General features: G+C 44.1%; 1 long non-coding RNA gene across 1 annotated transcript in view; it reads right to left on the bottom strand.

The window, feature by feature from the left end:
• Window positions 1-2,352: 2,352 nt before the first annotated feature.
• Window positions 2,353-10,971, bottom strand: part of LOC112545869 (uncharacterized) — a 132,851-nt gene continuing 124,232 nt past the window's right edge. Inside the window, exons 3-5 of the long non-coding RNA XR_016348681.1 lie at window positions 6,565-6,635; window positions 5,695-5,734; window positions 2,353-5,595 (exon numbers count right to left, since the gene is read on the bottom strand). This is a non-coding gene — a long non-coding RNA (uncharacterized LOC112545869). The remainder of the gene's footprint in view (window positions 5,596-5,694; window positions 5,735-6,564; window positions 6,636-10,971) is intronic.

Raw genomic sequence — 10,971 nt, 5'->3', positions numbered from 1 at the left:
CTTGAATAGTCTTTGGACCAGAGTTTTAAAGGTATTGTTATGCTGCAGCTTTGGTGAACTCCATGGAAGCTGGGAGACATAATAGCCAGTCTTCATTTAGAATACGTGTGAAAAGCAATTAAACTCCTTTATAGACTAGATAGCTGAAAGAGCAGGAGCCACCACCCAAAGCATACAGCAAGTGCTAGGCTGGAGCAGGAGTTGAGCCATGCCACCTGAAGATTTTCCCTGGGGTCTGAGTGCAAATGCAGTGATGTGGGGATTGTTTGATGGAGCTGTGTGTGACAGTAAGAGAAGGTTCAGAAGCGCCATAGAAGCAGAGAAAGAGCCTCTAGACACAGCCAGAGAAGCATTTGTAGGGTAATCCTGCGAAAAAGCCGATGTGCATGTCCACTGGCAGAATTGAAGGTACCTATGGACTTAATTGGTGGAAATGTAAGTGCCTGTTGGGGTAGGTAGCAACTGAGTAGGGTTTTGAGGAACTACATTTTGGGCGTAGGTAGCTATCATGGGAGTTAGGTGCCTAAATCTCTTTGGTCTAGCCATGGACACTTATCTGAGTATTTTGGAGCCTTACTACCTTTAAAAATCTGGCCCTTTGTGCTTCACTCAGGACAGCTAAACCACCATGCTGTTGCCAGGAAGATCTGAAAGGGAAAGGCAGTACAGATCATCTCTGTTAAAAACAGTCCAAATGGGGCCTCTAATTGCCACGTCTATCACATCAGTGAACATCGTTTTTTTCCCCTGAAAGTCTTTCTGGAAGCTTAAGACTCTGCTAACTACTTTTGACATTGTAATTTGTGACTACTTGTGAACTGTGGGGGCTGAGATTGCCATAGCCACAACGTTTATGACTAAAGCATCCAAGCTGTACCTCAGCAGCTTCGCTGGAGGTTTTTTTTAATCATCTCACTGCCACAAATGCAAACAAAGTCATTCAAATACAGTGTGTAGCAGAGATCGGGACACTTGAGAATGTGGGCTCCCACCTTAGGGGGTAATCCTACCATAATAGCCTGGCATAGTGATGGTGAGATATCAGTGCTATCTAGCAACTGCAGGGGATTCAATATACCAGTCAAAACACCATAGCACCCAGCCTAGGAGGCCCCAAACAGAAAATATTCAGCAAAGGGAATGAGCCGTCTCGACTCTCATTTCCTTTTTGCTAATTAAACATGAAATATTAAAGCAATTAAATATTAACTAAACTTTAGCTTATTAATGAATCCTTACAACATGTTTGGGAGGTAAGTTAGCCTGAATTATTATCTTCATTTTGAATATGGGGAAACTGAGGTATGGAGTGGTAAAGTGACTTGCCTGGGGACTGAGAGGATGTCAGTGGCAGAGCTAGGAATAGACTGTAGCTCCTGACTCTTCATCTTGTACTCTAAGCACTTGGACAAGACCTCTCCTTTTACAGGCAAGGATTTTAAAGTGGTTTGCAAGCAGTAATTTTACCTTAAGTATGCTCCAGAGAGATATCAGCAGTGCTTTTTTGTGACAGTACTGTCTGGTATGCAGTACTGGCACCAACAGTCAGAGCTTACTTGGAAAAAACGGAGCGTACTGGCATCTCTGTAATGAAAATGGCCATCTTAAAGGGGCTGTGTCTCTTGAAAGGGCAATCCCTCTCCCCCCTTGTTTTTTGCTCAACAACTTTTCCCCTGGAGTACTGGCATTTTTTTTAATAAAAAAAGCACTGGGTATCAGTATATATATACTTTACAACTGGCTAAACTAAGGCAGAGTGTGTCGATCAGCAAGGCAGTAGCATCGAGCAGGGAGTACCCAATTACTGCTCTAAGCATTAGACCAGGGGTTTTTGTGGGTCATGGCTTGTAAGGATAAGGTGCTAGCTGGCCATGAGACACTTTGTTTACCTGAGCATCTGCTCATAGCTCCCAGTGGCTGTGGTTTGCCATTCCTGGCCAATGGGAGCTGTAGGAAGTGGTGCTCCCATTGGTCAGGAACAGCCTATTGCAGCTGTTGGGAACTGCGAGCGGCCATGCCTGTGGACACTCAGGTAAACAAAGCATCTTGCGGCCAGCTAGCGGCTTACCCATCTACGCTGTGACTCAAAGTTTGAAGAACCCTGTACTAGACTAGTTCTCCTTTACACAGCTCAACTTTTTGTCAGAGGTCACTGCAGTACTAACTGCAGCAAAAATTGCACTGCAACATTACACCTTGACAGAAAAAAGACACATCAACTCTTCTCCCCCTATCTTCATGTGCTATTTTTGGTCAATGGGAATCCATTGTAAGCATCCATCAATGAGAACCAGCAAGGAAGATGAACAAGGGAGGAGCTGGACAGCTCCTGCACTTAGTAATTGCCTTCCTGATGAAGGGTGTGGTCCAAAAACCCAATGAAGCCAATAGAAAAAAATCTCATTGTCTTCTGCATGTTTTGAATCAAGCCCTGAAGCAGCATGTGTGTGGTAAGTCATGTTAATGTGTGCTGTTACTTCCAGCCCTTCATGCCTTAAGCAAACGTCTCTCTCCAATGACTAAGCAGCTACTACATCGGAATGGAGAGAAGCCCCAGAGAGATCAAGTCCCGATCAAGGCTCATATGTCCCCAAAAGGCAGGATTCTTTTGATATCACAAGAAAAAAAATCAAGAGAAGTCATGGTCCAATGGTTTAAGGCATCAGGCTGGGGCTTTGAGTTCATTTCCTTTCTCTGTCACAGACTTCCTGGGCAAGTCACTTAGGCCTAGAGCTCTCAAAGTTGGATAAGCACCTGACTCTCAAGGGCCTTAGTCTCTGAGGGCTAGGTCCACAAAGGTACTTAGGTGCTTTATGGCCTATTTAGGTGCCTAAATCCACTTTATGGCACTGCTGGCATGCTCAGAACCACTGCCCAGCCAAGTAGGCACCTACTCCCCACGTCACCTGGCTTTCCGCTGGTGGTCTAGCACAAAGCTGACTCAGCCCTCATGCCTTCGTACAGGGAGCTCCCACTCACACTGCAGCAGAATTTCCAAAGGAAGCATTCCCTATCTAGCTCCCCAGCAAAACCAGACCTGGTGAGCATTCTCAGAGTGCATGTACTGGATTGGACCTTGCACAAAAGGCAGCTGGGACATGTAGGTCAGGAATTTTTTCTTCAGACTGAGGCGTGTGTTTCCAAAATTGATAGGCCAGTGGTTTGGACACTTGCCTGGGAGTCCCTGCTATTGCTCCCTTTCAATTCCTCCTATTAAAGGTTTTTCAGTTTGTACCAATAACTAAACATTTAGCGAAGCAGTACCTTGAGTCTGAGTATCTCACATGCCAAGTAAATGCATGGGGCTATAGCATCCATCTCTCTCTTTCGCTCTGTGGCCCAATTAATAATTATTTAGTACAAAGTGGGAAAATTTAAACAGGAGTAACTAAGTCAGTTCCACTCCATGAGAGACAGTAGCCTGGCTGTGAGCTCAATGTGGTAGGAGATCAGTGTTTATGTCCCTGTCCCAGGGCTACTGGCTATAACAGGAGGAGGATGGTGTCTCTTTTCTCCTAATAAAGGGCTAACTGACTTAGACAATGTCTAGACTGCAGGCGTCTTTCGGAAGAACCTTTTTTTGGAAGAGATCTTCCGAAAAAACTTCTTCCAAAAGAGCGCGTCCACACACAAAAGCACATCAAAAAAGCGATCTGCCTTTGATCTTGAATGTACGCTATCTCGCATTTAAGCTGTGATTACTAAGGATGGAGTGGTCTCTTTCCTCTTCTTTTGAAAGAACTCCCTCTTCCCCATCTACATACACCTTTTGCTGAAAGAACTCTTGAAAAAAGGCTTCTTCCTCGTAGAAAGAGGATCACCAATGCCGGGAAAAACCCCTCTGTTCTTTCGATTTACTTTCAGAAGAATGTGATGGCAGCGTGGACGTAACTCAGGTTTTGTCTGAAAAACAGCTGTTTTTCCAACAAAACTCCGTAGTGTAGACATATCCTTAGGTGCCCAACTCCAATCTGGTGCTGAAGGCCCAGATCAATGAGAGTTGAGAGAGGTAGTCCCTACACCTCATCCTTTTCCTCTGCACATCCCTCCTGGCTAACTTAGGCAGCTACCCACTCTGCTTGGCTTGTGAGGATCCCTTTCTTCTCGGGTGTTTATCTCAGTCCATGCTTTGTATACGGAGCCAGAGTGCCTAACTTGAGGCTGAGGCTTCTCCCCCCTCACCCTCCCAGGCCCAGGGCTTATATGTTGCAATTCGGAGTCTTAAGTCCCTTTGGGGATCTAGCCCTCTGTGCCTTTGGTTCCCATGTGTCAAATGAGGATAAAAGCACTTCCCTTACCTCACAGGGGTGTTGTGAGAATGAACAAATCTGTTTAAGATTGTGAAGTGCTCGGAGATCATAGCAATGGGACCCAGCAGTGTTCCATAGCAAGGCAGATGACTTCCAAAGTGCAGCCTGTTCCAGAGGTGGGAGCCTCAGAATTTGAATCACCACACTCACTTCCATGATGTCCAGGGAGGCCTTTGAATCTTTATTCAGGCCCATTACCAGTAGCACGGACATACAGGACAAGAACAACCCAATCATGCATATTCCTGTGGGGCTGAAACCAACACTGTGTCTGCAGAGTGATAGCAGTGGTGTCCTATGCTCAGACACCACCCGTGACTAATGAGGACAAGCCACCCCTATGTTGCTTGGGAGGATTTACTTGTCACGGCAACTCATGATGATTTTCTACCTCAGTTAAGCCTGAGTCACGAGACAATCAGCTCGCTTTCTGATACAAGGCGCCGTACGCGATGGCTGCTGAGTTAAACAATCACCATCCCTTTCAAGAAGGCACGTGATGGGGAAACAGCATGAGGCTCAAGCAAGCAGCTGTATTATCCATTTCTCCTGGAAGACTCTTGCAGCATGCACTTTGGGGAGCAGAGGCAGGTGCAGATGGATATTCCTCCAGCCCTGGGAACTTGTTAGATGAAAATCATATCCCTGGTCAAATCTAGAGTAGAGGAAACTGCTGTCCTGCCGGATGGCTCTGCAGGAATGGATTTACAAAGTGCTCCGCGGATAATGATGTGTGTGCTCATAATGATGATTTTAATACCTGTTAGAACTGACAGCTGTACATGTGCTCCTTCCAGGAGACAGATGTTCTTTTGCCTGGTGATGTGAATTGATTCCAAGAGGAGGAAGGGGGCAGGAGGGTGAGGGAGACGCTATCATTCATTTCTCTCGCTCTTTTACTTTTCGGGCTGTCTGCCAGACAGCAGTCTGACACTAGTGCATCAGCAGCTGCAGGGAAGCCCTCTAGCCATTACAGTTCATGCTCCTCCACTGGCTGTCACAGCATAGAGATGCAGGGCAGTGCTTGGCACTCCTCTCAGCTCGGCTGAGTTCAATGAAAGAATTTTAATAAATCTTCCTCTCCTCCCCCAGGGAAAGGGCTGCCCCACCCTGCAGACAGGGCTGGATGTCCATACTTCCGGCAGTGTTTTATTTCAAACAGTTCCCGTGCACATCCGAGTTGTTGTCTCCGCACCAGATCCCGTTTCTTTGCAGTGTGTTATTTCATCATGATTTAAGAGCTTTGCTGAGGTTCCACATGGGGGAGATAACAGAATGCACAAGGCTGTGGATGAAGATAAATACCCTGTATCAGGAAAAAGGAGCATTCTTTATTTTTGGAAAGCAGAAAGCCCTTGGCACAAAGGGAACACAAAGTGCTTACCACAATAAGTTCTTGCTCTTATCTCACCTGCATCAAATTCCTGCAAAGCAGTTTCAATAGAAAGCCAGGTTACTATGCAATTTTTTAAAAAAAATAAAGGGACAGTAAGAAGAAACCCAATAAAAGCAGGATGTAAAATACTGCTTCAAAAACAGAGACTCTCCAGATAAGGGGTAGGAACACAATCCAACTCTTCACAGACTGTGGAAAGTCTCCCATAGGTTTGAATGGGTGATGGATCAAGCTCTCTACATCTTGCACTTGGAAAGATGCATTGATTCAATGATCTAACTCTAATAAGTATTCTCCCTTTCTAACAGCTATGAGCTCCTGATCCTACAGGAATCTGATCAAGGTTAGGCCAAATATTATTTTGCTGAAGGTGCAGGTGATTATTTAAACCGTCAATACGTAGATGTAACAATAAAATCCAAGAAAAATAACCATGTCAAGATAAAAATGTCATGGACTACAATACTGTAGTGACAGTGTAAATGGGATGAGAATTCGACCTCATATGTTCAAAAGAAATGTGTCCATCCACATGTCATGGATAACAACTAATCTACTTTCTTTGCATTTCAGTTGGTGTCTACTTTTATGCACTTCTCTATTGCTCAACTTGCTTGCCCAGGACAGCTGGATAGATTAATGTCTTCTGAGTCAGTTTCACTTTTGCTTCTAACATTTTAAAGAATCCTTGCAGTTTTTAGGGTTACTAACATAGATTAAGCAAAGCAACGAAAAATAGTTTTATACCCAATCGGCATACTAGATCTGTCTAATATGATGCCTATCAGACCTTGAGGCTTTTCCTTTATCCTGGGTCTGAGGAGATATGAGAACATAGTTGCATTATTTCTTACTCACCAGGACTTCAAGGGTGAACTGGTTGTCTGGCAGGGAAGCCACTCAACCTGGTGGATGCATGGGGAAGGGACCTGTAGAAGGAGGAGTTATCAAAATGGACAAGAAATGGCAAATATGAAGACATTTTGTTCCCGTTCCATGGTGTAGAAGTGCAGATTCCAGGGCAAAACTGGCATACTGACCTTGCATGTGCACTGCACATGCATGAATGTCAGCCATTGTGTATTGTTTAAAAACTACGTATACATGCCGTGGCGATAGGTGTGCATGATAAGTGTATACACGCAATAGGTGTGTATTATACACACATACCTAAATTCCCCATCCCTTTCTTGCTGATCTTAATACGATTACTCACAGAGTAAAGTGTGTGCCAGTGTAAGTTTTATTAGATAGAACCTGGCCATTTCAGTTGGTACCAGCAGTAGAGGCAAAAAAGAAAGTCTTTACTAGGAGTTGATACGTTTTCTATGTGAATGAAGCCATATTGTGCGAGACATGTCTGGGCACATTCACCTGTGCTGGAGCAAAGCCCTCATTCTTTCCCCAAAGGAGGCTTTGAAAAAATTATTGCTTTTGTTTTAACTTTTCCAAAAAGCGGTGGTGGTGGGGGGGGGGGTTATTATTTTGCTCAAAGCTCATGGCCCAAAATACCAAATCCTTTTGTTGCTAAGATTAAAGTGTTTTTGCTCCTTGGATTTGATTTAATTGCAAAGACCAACCAGCACCTGGATTATTGCTCTTTCTTTTGCCAGACGGAGCAAAGGTGCTTAGAGAACATTGTGCTTAACGTAGGATCAGAACTGCATGTGATTGTTAACAACATGGTGGTTTGGGGCCTTTTTTTCTGCCCCTGGCACAATCCTTCCCCCTTCCCCACCATGCACACTTTTACTAAAATGAAAAATAAAAATCTACTGAAGACCCTCTACTACTTGTTCTAAACACACAGAGTCAAAACAGCTACAATGTGGAGAGCTATTTAAAATGTAATTTATTTCATTTCTTTTTAAATTAATAAAATACCCAGATAGGCACGCTGATCAGATGTATGGGTTTACATCCTTTTTTATGTGTTTTTATGCATGCACTAAACTGTTTCATTTCCTTGTTTTGTTTTTTCCCCCAGGCTAATGCCATATGCAAAAATAAAATCTAACTAATTAACTCAATGCTGGCAAGGTTATAAAAACCAAGCAGAAAACAGAAGATTTTTTCTGAGACAAGACAGTGACCTCAACATTGACCTAGAAAGACCATGTGGTCTCTAAGACAGGAGAATGAATTTAGTTGTGTTAGTTCTGGTCTTATAATGAAATACAGATAGCAGGTTGTGTCTAATTGTACATGATGGTTTTATGATATCCATGGCTACTGAGCCAAGGTACTGATGTCACGTATGAGTATATCAGCTATTGTTAAACCCTTTTCCTGTATTGTCTGCTCTGTTTCCTTCTTCTCTTCTCCCACCTCCAAGTTGTTATGTCTTGTATCATTACCTAAAGTTCATTTCAGTTAATGGCGACCCAACACTATTAAATCTCACCATTAGCGTGCATGCCATATTAGTGCCTTAGGCTACGTCTAGACTGCATCTCTCTATCGAAAAAGAGATGCAAATCAAGCACATCGAAATTGCTAATGAAGCAGGGATTTAAAGATCCCGTGCCCCATTAGCATAAACATGGCTGCTGCTTTTTTTTTAAACCGAATTTTTTTGAAAAAAAAAAAAACGGCAGTCTAGATGCGGAGCTGTTGAAAATAAAGCCTTTTTCGACAGATCCTGTATTCCACAAAAAATGAGGTTTATAGGATCTATCGAAAAAGGCTTTATTTTCGAAAGATCCACATCTAGACTGCCGTTTTTTAAAAAAAACCCTCTGTTTCAAAAAAAGTGGCGGCCATGGTCATGCTAATGAGGCACGGGATATTTAAATCCCTGCTTCATTAGCAATTTTGATGTGCCTAATCTACATCACTCTGTCGACAGAGAGATGTAGTCTAGACACACCCATAGTGTCTCTGCTCATAGAAAGACTGATCCAACTCCCACTAAACACAATACAGGCTGCACCTCTGAAATCTGGGATTCTATGGTCCAGCAACATCTGTGGTCCACCAGGACCAAGGATGTTTTTGGCTCAAAGAGCCCTGGTGCCCAGGAGTGCGAACCCATCCCTGGGGAGTCCCGGTCAGGCGGGAGAGAAGTGGGGCTGCACAGCTGGGGAGCTCCATTCCTGAGGAGCCCTGGCCAGATGGGAAAGCAGCAGGATTGCGGCAAAAGTGGGGCAGCCTGTAAGCCCCGTCCCTGGGGATCCCTGGTCAGGTGGGGGAGAAGTGAGGCTGTGATAACTGGGGAGCTCTGTCGTGGGGAGCCCCAGCAGGCAAGACCCCAAGTCCAAGCTGTGCAGGCTGGAGCCTAGTAGCAGTGGGGTAGGAGCAGAGTCATCTTCAGGGAGGGGGAGTGTCCTGGGAGGCCAGTGGCAGAGGACCTCCCCATATCCGGCAAATTCTCTCATTCAGGATGGGTCAGGTCCTGAGGGTGCTGGACAAGGGAGGTCAAACCTATACAAATATATCTGTTGACTCCAATGGGAGTGGGCTCAGGAGTGGTTTCCTTTGAATTGTTCTGTCTATTGGGTGGCCCTGGCCTGCAGTGAAATGGAAAGAGCTTCTTCCACCTGAAAGTGAGGAGGTTTTAGGAATGGCTCAGATCTTCAGAGGGATTAGAGCCAAGTCTGTGTTGCCTTGTTCATTCCAGCCTCAGGCATGGTTGTATGGCCTGACCATGTGGGGCAGCTCCTGGACCATCCTCATGGAGTTCCTGCATTGGAAGAGTCTAGCAATACACCTGCCTAATCCCCAAAAGGATTGGAGGCATGGTAATGAGGTCCCAGGAAGCAGGCATACCATCAAGATATTGCCCTTTCTTGATTCTGGATCCTGTCTGGATCTACAGAGCTCTAATCACTAGGTTCTTATACTGAAATCTAGAGGGCCTTTAGTGATGCTAAGGGCTGGGTGGAGCATCTTGTGGTAGTACTGCTCCCCCCAAGAGGAACAAATAAACAAATAAATGCAGCATTTTCCCAGGCTCTGCTCATTTGTGCCACCAACATGAGATGCTGCTCACAGCAGGTTGTGCAGATATTCATCAGATGATTATGCCTCCAGCAAACAGCACTGCTGCAGTTCGTTTGGAAGGTTTTCTTTGCAATCACAAGAATTAGAAGAGGTTGTAATGGTGGCTCCTTGAGCTGTTGCAAACTGGTCCAATTCAACATCTGCCTTTTCATCTATACGTAGGATGCTTCTCTGCTTCATTTTGCTCCCCTTCTATCCATGTAACTTATTAGTAAAGAACCTATAGGAGCTAAGTATCCTTCTCCTAGCTATCAAAGACAGTAGCTCCCAGCCATTGACCATTGGTGATGGTCAGACTGCAAATGCTGTATTCAGTTTAGGGACAATCATGTTTCTCAAATCTGATGCACATAAACCTATATCCAGCAAGTCACATCCCTACCATTACCCTGATCTCTTTGTTTTTATGTAGCACTCTTTCCTCCACCCTCTCTGTCTCTGGGTTTTTATTTTATACGTTCTTTGGGCTAAGCACTGGGTCTTCCTAAAAGCCAGATGACAGCAACCTCATTCATCTTGAGTTGTACCATCAGAAGTCCCGTTGTGATAACTTACATATTTATTATTATAGCTAAAGCTTTTGTGAGCTACAACTCATTTCCTCAGATGCTGAAAAGAAAAAAAAATGAAAAAAATGATACAGAAAAGAGACTGTGACATCAGTGCTAATTAAATCAGAATGGATGTGACTCTTCTCCAAGAGTGGAAAGAAGGTGAGAGTATCTGAATGGGAAATTACCTACTGTAATGCAAGAACCACTCCATGTGAGGGTAGACCTTGGTTCAGGGTATCAAATTTGCATATGAATTCCAGCTCAGTGGTTTCTCTCTGCAGGCTGTTTTTGAAGTTTTTCTGTCTGAAAATGGCAACTTGCAAGTCTGAAACTGTGTGCCCAAGGAGGTTAAAAGCAGGATCAGACCCTCTGTTATTTGGCTCTTAAGTCTCCAGCATTGCTGAAATAGAAAGGAATTTTTAAAATGTAAGATAGTATCAATGCTGTACCCAAGACCCAGGTCCATCTTTAAAACATGAAGGCTCAGAAAGCATTGTTGGTCTCCCCTGCACTATGTTGCACTTATCCCTGGACAAGCAAATTACAATGAAAATAATCACTGTCAGAATACTAAAAGTGATAGAAACTAATGTGGGATATTTATTCAATGGAATGCAATTACTAGCGATACTCTGTTTTCTGAAGAGCGTGACTGTAATCCAATTTCATTTTCTTAACCCCTGGTGATTTTGTTTCAGTTTGCATTGTG

This window comes from Pelodiscus sinensis, chromosome 2 (assembly GCF_052426305.1).
Source record: "Pelodiscus sinensis isolate ZL-2025 chromosome 2, ASM5242630v1, whole genome shotgun sequence".
NCBI lineage: Eukaryota > Metazoa > Chordata > Testudines > Trionychidae > Pelodiscus > Pelodiscus sinensis.
This window is presented reverse-complemented; position numbering and strand designations above follow the sequence as displayed.